We start from the raw sequence: 12925 nt of genomic DNA, 5'->3' as shown, positions 1-12925 counted from the left end.
ATCATTACATCTCTTTATATACACTACATTGCTACAAAACCACGGTCCACATACCATGGGCTCGAAAATACAATCACATAAAACCCCAATACTCATTACAAAATGAGGGGCTTCAACCCAGCCTGAAGCCCCTAGAACACTGAATGGTAAATATAGCTTTCTGGTACCATGCACTTCGCTCCTCAAAATGCAGAGTCTTTGACCAAAATTGGACCAAGTTAGGTCACGCGCAACACATGTAACATATGGGAAACTTGTAATTCTTGGCCTTATGGCCAACATTGTCACACGCAAAACATCTTATGTGACTAAGGAAACAAGGAATAGGTTGATACCTTTTATTGATCTAGTTACTACTTATTGCATGTGCCCTACAATCAATAGCCCCATGACCAAAATCATTCATGAGAAACAATAACCATAAAAGGGAATATGATACCTGATGGATGGTGATCTTATTTTCATGCATGCTTGATATGTCTTCTCCTTTGGCTACTCGTTTTGATGAGAGGGTATGATCTCTCCACTAGTGAAAAAATTCTACTATATATCCATGTCTTCCACAATTATAATACCTTCCAACTTTTTCTTCTTCCTTAACCTTCTTCGCTTTTTGCATGGTTGTTTATTCTCATTTTTAATGCTACTACTGGCTACTCCAACAATTTTTTATTTTCTTGTAGATGATTGAGCACTAGATTTGAACCCCTGTAGTTCCTTCCTTGCAGAAATTACTTCAGTCTTCAATTTTTGATACTCATCCTCCAACTCATTGTATTTCTTCCTCATTACAATTTCAATCTTCATTCCTTCTTTCAATTGAGTTTTAAGATCTGAAATTTATTCTTTGAAGGAACACTCTTGTTCATCAAAAAATTGCAGCAACATTCATTCATCTTTATTTTCAGTTGTGAGTCTTTTGGTTTCCGCTTCTAGGGCCATTATCTTGGATTGTTCATCATCTTTTCCGCTGATATCTTCTTGTTTTCCCTCTTCATTGATGCATTATACATCATTTCTATCACTATTTATTTCATCTTATTTTTGTGAGGAGGGTTGATTTGTCATTGCAATAAGAGTAGAACCATTTGCATTGTTCTCCATAATATAAATTCCGCAACCTGTCCAACATCTCTTTTGCAGTCTCATAATGCCTCACATAAAAATTATCAGGTTTTGAAATCCCATGCAAGATAATATTTTTACCCAAATCATTAAAATCACCTTTCACTCCATACTCTATTGATAACAAAATATTTTCATTAAGGGACATAAAATATGAATCCAATTTCACCTTCCAATTTACAAATTTACCTATGTCAAGAATTAGAACTCCTTTTTTATCCATTTAAAAAAAAAAAAAATCATTTTTTTTTCCAATACTCCTCATATCCACTCTCCAACGATCAAGCTGCAATCAAGAGCCCCGGGTCTTATACCAATTCTTGGAAACTAGATTACTACTGAGAGAGGGGTAGGGGGAAATTAGTAGTGAATGCACTTATACATTTTTCTCCAAATTATTATTCTTTAATTATGCATAAACTGAAACAAAAAACAAAGATCAGAGCATCAACCATAAACATGAATGATGAAAGTTGCATTAAACACAAAGGACACATATTTTTTCTAGTGGAAAACCCTCTCGGGGAAAAAAAATGCTTGATGCTACTACACTACTCAAATATTCCTTATGCTAATAAAATTCTTTACATAGAGTTACAACTCGCTACTATAAAATGGATAACTCTTTCTCATGTGGATCTATAGACTACCCTACCCTGGAAGCCACCACAACCAACGATCCTTGCCTGGTTACTCCTAAACTATCAAATGACTCTATAAATTCCTATCTGCGGGAAGCATCCACACCCAACGAGCCTCATTGAGTTTCTTCCAGCCTTTCCAAGTACCACTAGATTGATAAAACTTCTCACTTATATTGAATTCGTCGGAGTACTTAACCTCCACTCCTCTATGTGGTTCTCATTTCATACATTTTCAGACTGGAACCGATAACTATTCAACATGAGCACTACAACAATGTATCATCAAGGCACACAATCATAAACCAAATCCACACCACAAAATGCAACACAATCTCACTGTTATGAAACCAGCTCACAAAAAGATATAAAAGAAAGATCAACGCCTTATAAATCATCCTATTCGAGGGGGAAACCTCCTTTACATTACAGAAATGAACAATTCTTGGATGATACAAATGACAATACCTCCTTTCTATATATAGGAGTCTAAGGGGTCATAATACAATGAGATCCGACATAACAATAATAATGTAAGGGCATAATAATAACAATAGTGGGCTTCTATGGGACACAATAATAACAATATGGGGACTACATGGGCACAACAATATAATAAGGGGGTTGCACTAATAACAATAAGGGGTTGCACTAATAAAAATAAGGGGTTACACTAGTAGTATAGGGACCTAACATGCCCCTCTCACTCAAAAAGTATTGTCCTCAATGCTTGAGTTGTTCTGAATGATTCTGTATAAAATTCTTGTCCTCCCATGTGGAATCTTCAACAGTTAAGTTCTTCCACTTGATGAGATACTCTGAAATTGATCGATTTCGTAGTTTTTGGGTTCTTGTTTCTGTGAATGCTCCAGGTTCTAATATGATTTTTCCTTCCTCGTCATGTTCTGGAAATGTTGTTTGAACTGGGATCTTCTCATTAGGTAAGGTTGCCATTTATTAAGTGCATGTAGTCTTGCCAACATTTCCTTCTCATAAATAGCTTTATGTAAATACCTTCCTTTGATTGGATGACTTTCGAAAGCAATGGGTATTTCTTCTTACGTTAAAACATCACCAATTCCATTTCCTGAGGCATCAGATTCCACAATAAAGGTTTTTGTGAAGTCTGGCCTAGCTAAGACCGGTGCTTCGCACATTGCCTCTTTAAGATGTTCAAAGGCCTTTGTTGCTTCTGGTGTCCATGAAAATGCATCTTTCTTCAATAATGTTGTTTTCAGAATGTCTTCAGTCTTCATTCTGATTTGATGATATCCTGAATGAAGATCCAACTTGGTGAAGTAATTTAATCCATGCAATTCATCCAATAATTCATCAATGACAGGAATAGAAAATTTATATTTAATAGTGAGTTTGTTGAGCTCTCTATAATCCATAAACATGCACCATGACCCATCCTTATTGTGCATCAATACTACTAGAGTATAGAAAGAACCTTGACTAGGTTGAATTATACCAGCCTCTGGCATTTCTGCAACCATACATTCAATTTCACTCTTTTGGGCATAGGGATATATGTAAGCCTGATGTTTGGAGGAACACTTCCTGGAATCAAATGAATAGCATGATTATGATCATGAATAGGTGGGAGGCCTTTGGGAGTCTCAAATACCTTGGAATGATTGTCCAAGACTTTTTGGAGATCTGGAGAAATAGATGATTTTGATGTGGGAACCTCTAGCAAACATAATTGTGAAATTACACCTCTTTGTTCTTTCTTTAGAAGCTTTGTCATTCTATTAGCTGATTATGTTTGTCGGTTTCCCTATGATACCCCTTAATTCAACTTCCTTTCCTTCTGAAGAAAATTTCATGAAAAGTTCTTGAAAATTAAAATCTATTGTACCCAAGGATTGTAGCCATTGGACTCCTAGTACAACATCAACACCACCCATTGGAATGGAAAGCATTGGGCTATTCAATACATATTCTCAAATGGATAGCTTGATATTATCGCACTTTCTAGAGAAATTTATGGTTGCTCCACTTGCAACCATCACTTGACACTCTGGTGTTGGATATAGGAAGCAATTCAATTCCTTGGCTATCTTACAATGAATAAAATTATGGGTACTGCCCGAATCAATCAACACTATTACCTTTTTCTTCTTGATATGTCCTTCTATCTTGATAGTTTGAGGAGTGGTAATTTTGGCCAATGTGTTACAAGATATTGTTGGATTCATTTCTTGATGCTTGATGTGATCTTTTGCTTCTTGAACCTTTTTCTTCTTGATATGTCCTTCTATCTTGAGAGTTTAAGGAGTGGTAATTCTTGTCAATGCTTTACAAGATATGGTCGTATTCCTTTCTTCTTTCTCTAGGGTTGGTTCTTGGTGTATATCCTCTTCTTTTGATGTTTCTTGATCCTTTTCTTCCTCCTCTTCACAATCTATGTAAAATAATTTCTTCTCTGCACACTTATGACCTTTAATGTATTTGCTATCACAATTGTAACAAATCCCTTTTGCTCTTTTTTCTTCCAATTGTTGTGGTGTCAACCTTGTAAACTATGGAAGGTTAGGAGAAACAACACTTCCATATTTATAGCTGTGAGGGGTAGACTTCCTTGTTTCTGTAATTCCTCTTTCAATTTTTCTTGCCAACCTGAATGCCTTCTCCAATCAATCAGGTTCCCAAAGACGAACCTCATGTTGAATGTTATCATTTAAAGTCCCTATGAAGACATCAACCCTTGCTTCTCTGGAATATCATTGACCCTTATATTAAATTTTTGGAAGCCCTCAATGTGCTCTGCCATTGAACCCTTTTTTTAGATTTATCAATTAGCTAAAGAAGGTGTTACTCTTTGTATCCTCATAATGTGCTATCATTTCTTCCGTGAAAATTAACCAAGTGACAAGTGATTTACAGGAACAAAGCCCTTTATACCATAAAAATAGATTCAGTTCTAAATAAAAAGATACAATATGTACCTTTTGAACAGTTGTACACCATGTAGATCAAAATATTTCTCCATCTGTAGTATCCAATCTAGCAGATCCTTGCCATCAAACTTCCTCCTATCGCTTTTTCTTGATTTTAGGAGCTCGATGTTGAATCTTCTGTATCTATGTAATTTTGGATCTCCAAGGTCTAAAATTGTGTCTTGTGGTAGATCTCTGAGTCCTCTTTCTAACCCCACAATTCTAATCAATATTGGATTCTCCTAGGACTTGTAAAAAGTGCCACGTGTCACTGCTTCCACCTTAGGACCTGAAACCAATATAAAAGCAACCACAGTCTGTCATCTTTCTGTAACTTCTTACAAAAATTCAATCTGTTGCTAAGAGAGAAAGTTATAATGATTTTCCCAAGGTCGCATGTTTGGGATGTAATTTGGGAGCCTGCAGAAACCCTAAATGCCTTGGACCATATCTCCGAAAATATAGAGAAACAAGATCTAAAATTCATCCCCGAGCTTCACCAATATTTCATCTCAAATGGGTTTTAATTTCAGTGTCTGAACCTTCGTAGAAAAAACGTATAGGGCAAATTCCACAAAGACATTTTTGAGATGGAATTATGGAGCTTGCAAAAACCCTAACTTCCTCAGATGATATCTCCAAAAGTATAGCGAGAAAAGATTTGAAATTAGGACCTGAGGTTCAGAACAAATATGGCTCAAATGGGTGTTTTTTTTTTATTCTGAAACTTCGCAAAAAACAATTTATAGCGAAAATTCCACGATGACCTGTTTGGAGCAGCGAAACCCTAGAATCCAAAGCTCTGATACCAAATGTTATGAAACCATCTCACAAAAAGATAGAAAAGAAAGATCAACACCTTATAAATAAACCTCTTCTAGGGGGAAACCTCCTTTACATTACACAAATGAACAATTTTGTATGATACAAATAACAAGACCTCCTTTCTATATATAGGAGTCTAAGGGGTCATAATACAATGAGAGCCGACATAAAAATAATAATGTAAGGGAATAATAATAACAATAGTGGGCTTCTATGGGGCACAATAATATAAAAATGGGGTTGCACTAATAACAATAAGGGATTACACTAGTAGTATAGGGACCTAACACTCACCAACACTACATAAAATAATATGATCAACACATCAGCTAAAACCCTCTCTGCAAGAAGTAAAATTGCTCACAATTGAATGTTGCACTCAAACAATAAATTGGAGAACATGTTAGTAGAAAACATTCTCCAAATACACCTGCAAACAAACTCTATTTCACCTCCTTGATTGTTGCACAAAATGTCGGTTGAAACATACTTTAGCTAATTGTTGGAACACTTTCAAAGTACTTCATAAATTCTGCATCATAAAATTCTCATAGATTGTACACTCTTCTCCACTCTTAGACTCACTCAACATACCAAGAGAATCAACCATATTATCATTTAGCTTCCTCCAATATATGGATGAACTGAGATTCTCAATTCAATAATTACCAAGAACTACTTAGCACCACAAACTATATTCATGCACTTGATTTGATTTAGATTCAACTCATTAACTTTATCAAGCCACTCACTCCAATTGATGATGGATATTTTCAATATTAATCACATTCTGGAAGCTCGTTAACCTTTTTCCAACCTTTACATGATGAATCATGAACAAGACAAGCTAGGAAAAACAAATAAACACCTTATGTGTGCAAGGAATGTAGAGAAAAACATGATTTAGGCTACAGTCACACCCATAAAACTATTGATTTTTCACTGGTCACGAGCATAACCCTTGTCATGCGGAAAGAATCGACAGTGCAGACACAACCGACCTCCCTAGAAGCAAAAGCTTTCTAGTGACAAACAAAACAAATAAACCCTACCTTTCTCTAAACATGCATTGCAAATACAAGTAATCAGGGGATCTTTAACATACCTTTAGTCCAACGCTTTGTAGTAGTCCAGCCTCACCGATCCAGATGAGCTCCTCCTTCTCTTTGAAACCTGCATTCCCTAACAAGCCAAAAGATTAAATAGCACCTGATAAACTCATAAAACAATACATATCTATCATATAGACCAAGGAGTATATGAAACAAACCATGAATAACAATCTGTTGAGAAAAATAAGTTCATTTGTATTAAGAGGTAACAAAAGGAACCATTACAACCTGAGCCTTGGTGTTGTGCAAGTTCCTCCTAGGGTCCAGCAAGAGTTTTCCTTTACTTTGACCAGCTCACCCACTCTCAAATAAGGCTAGGAAAGGATGGGAATCTCTCCTCTCAAGCTTTACAAGGGAGTCCTAATTCCAGCAGCATCTACCCTTAGGAATGTTCAGCTTTCAACCTCCCCTCCCTCTGGCCCAATGCCTGTATTTATAGTGCTCTAGAGGAAGTTATTCAAGTCCACCATCAATGGGATAAGCCCCTCTTTGGATGGGATAGCTCCCCTCTTGATGGGATAAGTTCCTCTGGTATGGATACATGAACCATCTGGAGGCGCTTCATACACGTCAAACAAGCTTCTAGAATGCTCTAGAAATGACCACAAGTAACTTTTTGGGAGTGAAACTTGCGCCTTTTGACCTTTACAGGAGTACGCACCCATTGCTTTATAGACAGAGCGTACATGTACGCAGGTATTGTGAACTTGAGGTGCGTACACGTAGGTAAGGCTAAGAGAAACTACGTACCCAGAGATATATAGATTTTTAAAGACTTTCTCTCTTTATTGGAGTTTGACATGAGGAGAAGAGGTATGAGACTTGCCAAGGAGGATAGTATGACAGTTGATGGAGCCATACTGACTGCAAATAGTCACGGTGACAAATTTTAGTGTAACACCTTGCTTCAAATGAATAAAGCCTCCCAGCCACATTCAAAGGCTTTTCTCCATGCAATTGTGACAGGGAAAGAAAACTCAAAACAATTTAGGCCAGACCTCTTCCACACTTCTTGGAAACCTTCATCAACTCAAAAACACACGTCCAACTACTCTGTCACAAGTCTCCAATTGATTACATAGGCCAAGAACCTTTGCAACAAGTAAATGACATGCAGGCCCTAGTCTTCCAAACTCCTCATCATGACAAACATCTCCATCTCCTCAAGCAACAAAAATAACCTATCCAAACACCTCATGTTGGCATTATGGTACATGTGTTGTCCTTGATGGAAACTCTCATATATGATGAATGATGATAGTTCACAGTGTAATAGGTTAAAAACAAAGGATTATAGATCAAACTCCAGAGATTGAAGAAAGAGAATGGTTTAAGAAGTATATGTCGGTTCACTTTGTCCAAGTAGTGTATACAAGTGGTTCACAGAGCAAAAGGAGTGTATACATATGCATGCACTTTCATAGAAGAAAAAGTGTGTATGGGATGGAAAATTAAGGATAGGAATACCATGTGTTCCTACCATGGTATTGACCCATGGTAATGAGCGCAACAAAGGATATTGATACCATCAAAGAATTCCAGTAGCATAACTATGGTTTTGGCCCAAAGTATTGACAAAGGATCTAAGTATATAAGGAGGAGAAGATCAAAGGGCCAAGTGTGGAAGTGAATGGGTTTCTCATGAATACTTCTAAGTGAAGTATATTTTATGTTGTAAGGGCTATGGCAATGATATGCTTTAAAATATCACGTGAACCCTTGGATACAATGTTGGATCAGGATCAAGAAACCTGAAATGACTTTGTTGGAAATAATACTGAGAGGGGGCGGGTGGTGGGTGAATCAGTATTATCAAATCAATAAAACTTTTTTATTTCCATACTTAGATACATATACGCTACTTCAGTTAATGGAATCCACATGTATACACAACTATGTCTAATGCAACTAGCGTATATCCAGAATACTTATGATTCAGTTAACCCATTAAATGTTGATCTTTAGTTAGTGCATTAGAACTTCATTAACCATATGAATAGTAAGCAGGTGCAGTCAAACAAAACAGATCATCACACACAAGAAGCACACATGAACACTATGATATAAGGTGGAAACCCAATGTGGGTGAAAACCACCTGCTGCAAGTCATCTCTATCTTCCTTTAATAAGAAACATCATTTTACAATATTTTTGTACTGGTGCAGTCTTATACCAGTACACAGGCTTCTACCTGCAGAAGGCTACAACCTTCTCTCACTCTCCAAAATCTCCTGGATGGGAGCTACAACCCCCTTAGCTCTTGCACTAGCTGATCCATTTACTAGTACGTAGGTGCCTGCCTACTGAATGCTCCAATCTTCACTTGTTCTCTAGCTGCTACTAGAAGGGAGCTACCACCCCCTTTGCTCTTGTACTAGCTGATGTACTAGTACGTAGGCGCTAACCTACAATCTCCTTTCATCCTCCAGGGACCACATTTCATACATTTTCAGATTGGATACTCCTGAAGCACAACACTATAATCTGAAGGCCACGTTTCATCCAATTTTCATACTGGACCCATAAATATCATTGAAGCACAAAACAGTCAATACTAGCATCATCAATTTCTGAATCACTTAAACACTGAAACCCTGTCAACAACACAGTCACCAGAACACAGAGCAGAACACTGAACCCTGCAACAATATTTAGAACCAACTGTATCATCAAAATCATGGATCAGAGTGCATATGCTACTTGGAAGTGTTGAACCAATGTGTATACGCAACTTCACCAAGGTGAACCAGCGTATATGTCATCAATTTCTGATGTATAACTTGATGCACTTCCTAACTTCAGACATATTTCATATACAAGGATAATATGTGTGTTAGCACCCAGATCTAGTCCATCAGATCACATAAATATGAGTCATTATAATCCTAATCCAATATTAGTTCTCATCCATCAATACTGAAGCTAAACACAGTCAATCAAACAGGATATGAAGAATATTGACACCATTAAACTGCCATCGGAACTTATCAACAACCAGAACCACCTCTAACTTCAGAAATCATAGCTCAAATGGTATACGCCACTACAATGAACCAAACCTGCGTACATATGCGCTTACACCAAAGCCAACCCGCGTACAGATCTATAAATATTCAATCATGACTTACAGCGATTTCAAACTTAAGTTATACCCAATTCAGATCATTACATGCGTCAGTATACAGATCTAGAACAAACATAATCAATCATACAGAGATAGTTCATTTCAAACCATTTGATCCCGATATATCCTTAGATCTTGTTCTCCATCAACCGGTGAGATCCCTCCTTAGCTCAGATCAAGCAATGCATCATCAACCCATAACCTGCATACTGGATCTCATCATTCATCAGATATTCAAGACTTTTTCAATGCACTTGCCTAATGATCTTATTCTCCTTTTATAGTCTTAGGTCTTGCTCAATACCATGGTCCAACACCATAACAAACCAATACCATGGACCCAATACTTGGGATCAACACATCTGACGAGATACTATGGTCCAAAACCATAGGTTCAAATACCAAGGACTAACTACCACGGACCAAAAGTAAGTTCTCCAACACATACGTGCTTTTCCTTGCATGAAAGTGCGTGTATACACATACGTGCCTTTGTAACATATAACCCGCGTGTATACACGACTTGGTCACGACGAACCTGCGTATATATATTTTCTCTCCATTCTTGTAGTCTGATCATCAAATCCTTGCTGCTGACCTGCTGCACTATGATCTGTCATCTGTGTGATTTGCCATCAAGGACAACACTTGTCTCATAATGCCAATAGACTTATCATTGTATGATCAGATAATGGATGGGCTAGATCTAAATGCTAACGGATGTTTTATTCTATAAATTTTATGATCTAGGTATGACTAAAGTTTGGAATAGATGTGAAGTTTTAAGTTACTATTTGCATATCTCTACACCGGTTCACCTTGGTGAAGGCGTGTATACACGCTGGTTTGGTACTTCAAAGTAGAGTATACATTATGAAATATGATGTTTGAAGTTGCAGTTGGTTTTGGTTGTTAATACAGAGTTTTGGGTTCTGCTCTGTGTTCTCGTGATAGTGTTTTGAATGCTCAGATTGATTGATTGTGATTTTCTTCAGTGTTGATGGGTTTTCAATGATTGGTTGTATTACAGTGGTGATTGATTTTGAGCTTCAATGTTACTGATGGGTCTAGCATGAAAATTGGATGAAATGTGGCCTTCATGTTTTGTTTTTGTGTACCAAGAGTGTCCAGTCTGAAAATTTATGAAACGTGGTCCTTGGAGGAAGAGATAAGTTTGTATCATTTTGTATTTCGGTGCCTACGTACTAGTAAACATATCGTCTAGTACAAGAGCCAAGGGGTTGGAGCTCCCTTCCAGTAGGAGCTAGAGAACGAGTGAAGGTTTGAGCCTTCTGTAGCTCGGCGCCTATGTACTAGTAAACATACCGGATTATATAAGAGCTAAGGGGTTGTAGCTCCCTTCTAGTAGAAGTTGGAGAACAAGAGAAGGTTATAGCCTTCTGCAAGTGGATGCCTGGGTATTGGTATGAGTCTGCACCAATACAAGATTGTAAACAGGTTTTTCTTATATTAAAAGAAGACAAAGACGACAGCAGCAGGTGGTTTTTCTCCCGCATTGGGTTTCCACCTTAAATATTGGTGTTCATGTGTGTTTCTTCTATGTGATGGTTTATTCTGTTATCACTGCACATGGTTACTATTTAAATGGTTAATAAAGTACTGATGCACTGATTAAATATCAACATATGATGAATTAACTAAATCATAAGTTCACTGGATATACGTTGGTTTCCTTAAGAACAGTTGTGTGTACACGCGAGTTCCCTTCATTGAAGTAGTGTATATAAATCTGATTATGAACTGAAAACGTTATTGATTTGATAATACTGATTCACCCCCCTTCTTAGTAATATTCCCATTAATTGGTATCAGAGCAGGTGCTTCAAAAGAACCTTGCTCGCTTGAAGGAAGATCTCTCAAGATGAGAAATCACGAAGGAATGGGATCTATCATACCACCAATCTTGAATGGAGATAACTTAGTATATTGGAAGACAAGAAATAGAACCTATCTTTAGTCACTTGGATTTGATGTTTGGGAAATTATGGAAAGAGGATACCAATATCCATCAGCAGTCCCCACATATCCAATGATGAGCCTAGGTACTACAACAAGAATGCTGCAACTCCCAGGGCTACCAGCTTTACTTATCAACCCGGGGTGTGTACAAACTTGGAGGTGACAATGCTATATGCACAAGTAAAATTGAAGGTCCTGCCTGTTGTCACTTCTCATCTGGAAAGAGACCCCAGGGGTTCCAAGCCAGACTTCTATAGGGTTAGAAGAAGCTTAATTCTTTGATGGAAGAATAAAAAATCTATTCTAAGAGAGAGCTACTCTACTGAAGTAATGAATAAAACAACATGTAATGCTAAACCACTCCATAACCTAACCAACCATCTAAACAACTATGCTAAACAGAATTGCTAAATCAACACTAACATAATGCTACTATCTAAGTTGCAAAGGTAAAGAGCATTAAACTATACTAAGTTGTAAGCAAAGGAACTAAACTAAATCTGTTTTCAAGCAGAAGAGCAGTCGGAGATCAAAATTGGTGAAAGGAGGATATAAGGACGTAGTAGTGCATAGGGACCGTTGGATCGATCAACGAACAGATTATGGATGGCGGAGATCTTATCGCGGGGGCTTAAGTGAATAGATGGATGAAATGGGTAACGAAGCAGATGAACGGTGGAGATCTTATCACGGGGGTTTAAGTGAATAGATGGATGAACAAGGTAACGAATCAGATGAACGATGGAGATCTTATCATGAGGAATTAAGTGAATGGATGGATAAACAGGGTAACGAAGCAGATGAACAGCAGAGATCTTATCGCGAGGAATTAAGTGAATGGATGAACGAATAGGGTAACGAAGCAGATGAATGACGGAGATCTTATAGTGAGGAATTAAGTGAATGGATGGTCGAACAGGGTAATGAAGCAGATGAACGGCAGAGATCTTATCGTGAAAGAAACGTGCGGAAATGATGGAGCGGGTTTTCGAAGACGATAAGCAGTTTCTCGCGTGCCCTCAAAGTTGTAAGCTTTATTTTGAAATTTCACGCAATTAACCTAACTGGGTGACACGTATCACGTGAAAACCACTTTTCTTGCGTGCTCTCAGGCAGATAACGTTCGTGCAAGAATCTGCATGAGATTGCGCGATAGCTGTCGGATCAAGCTAG

Source organism: Pinus tabuliformis, chromosome 4_1, assembly GCF_031772625.1.
Source record: "Pinus tabuliformis cultivar Carrire ecotype Pingquan chromosome 4_1, CPIR1, whole genome shotgun sequence".
NCBI classification, from domain to species: domain Eukaryota; kingdom Viridiplantae; phylum Streptophyta; class Pinopsida; order Pinales; family Pinaceae; genus Pinus; species Pinus tabuliformis.
The sequence above is the reverse complement of the archived record's forward strand: the minus strand, read 5'-3'. Positions refer to the sequence as shown.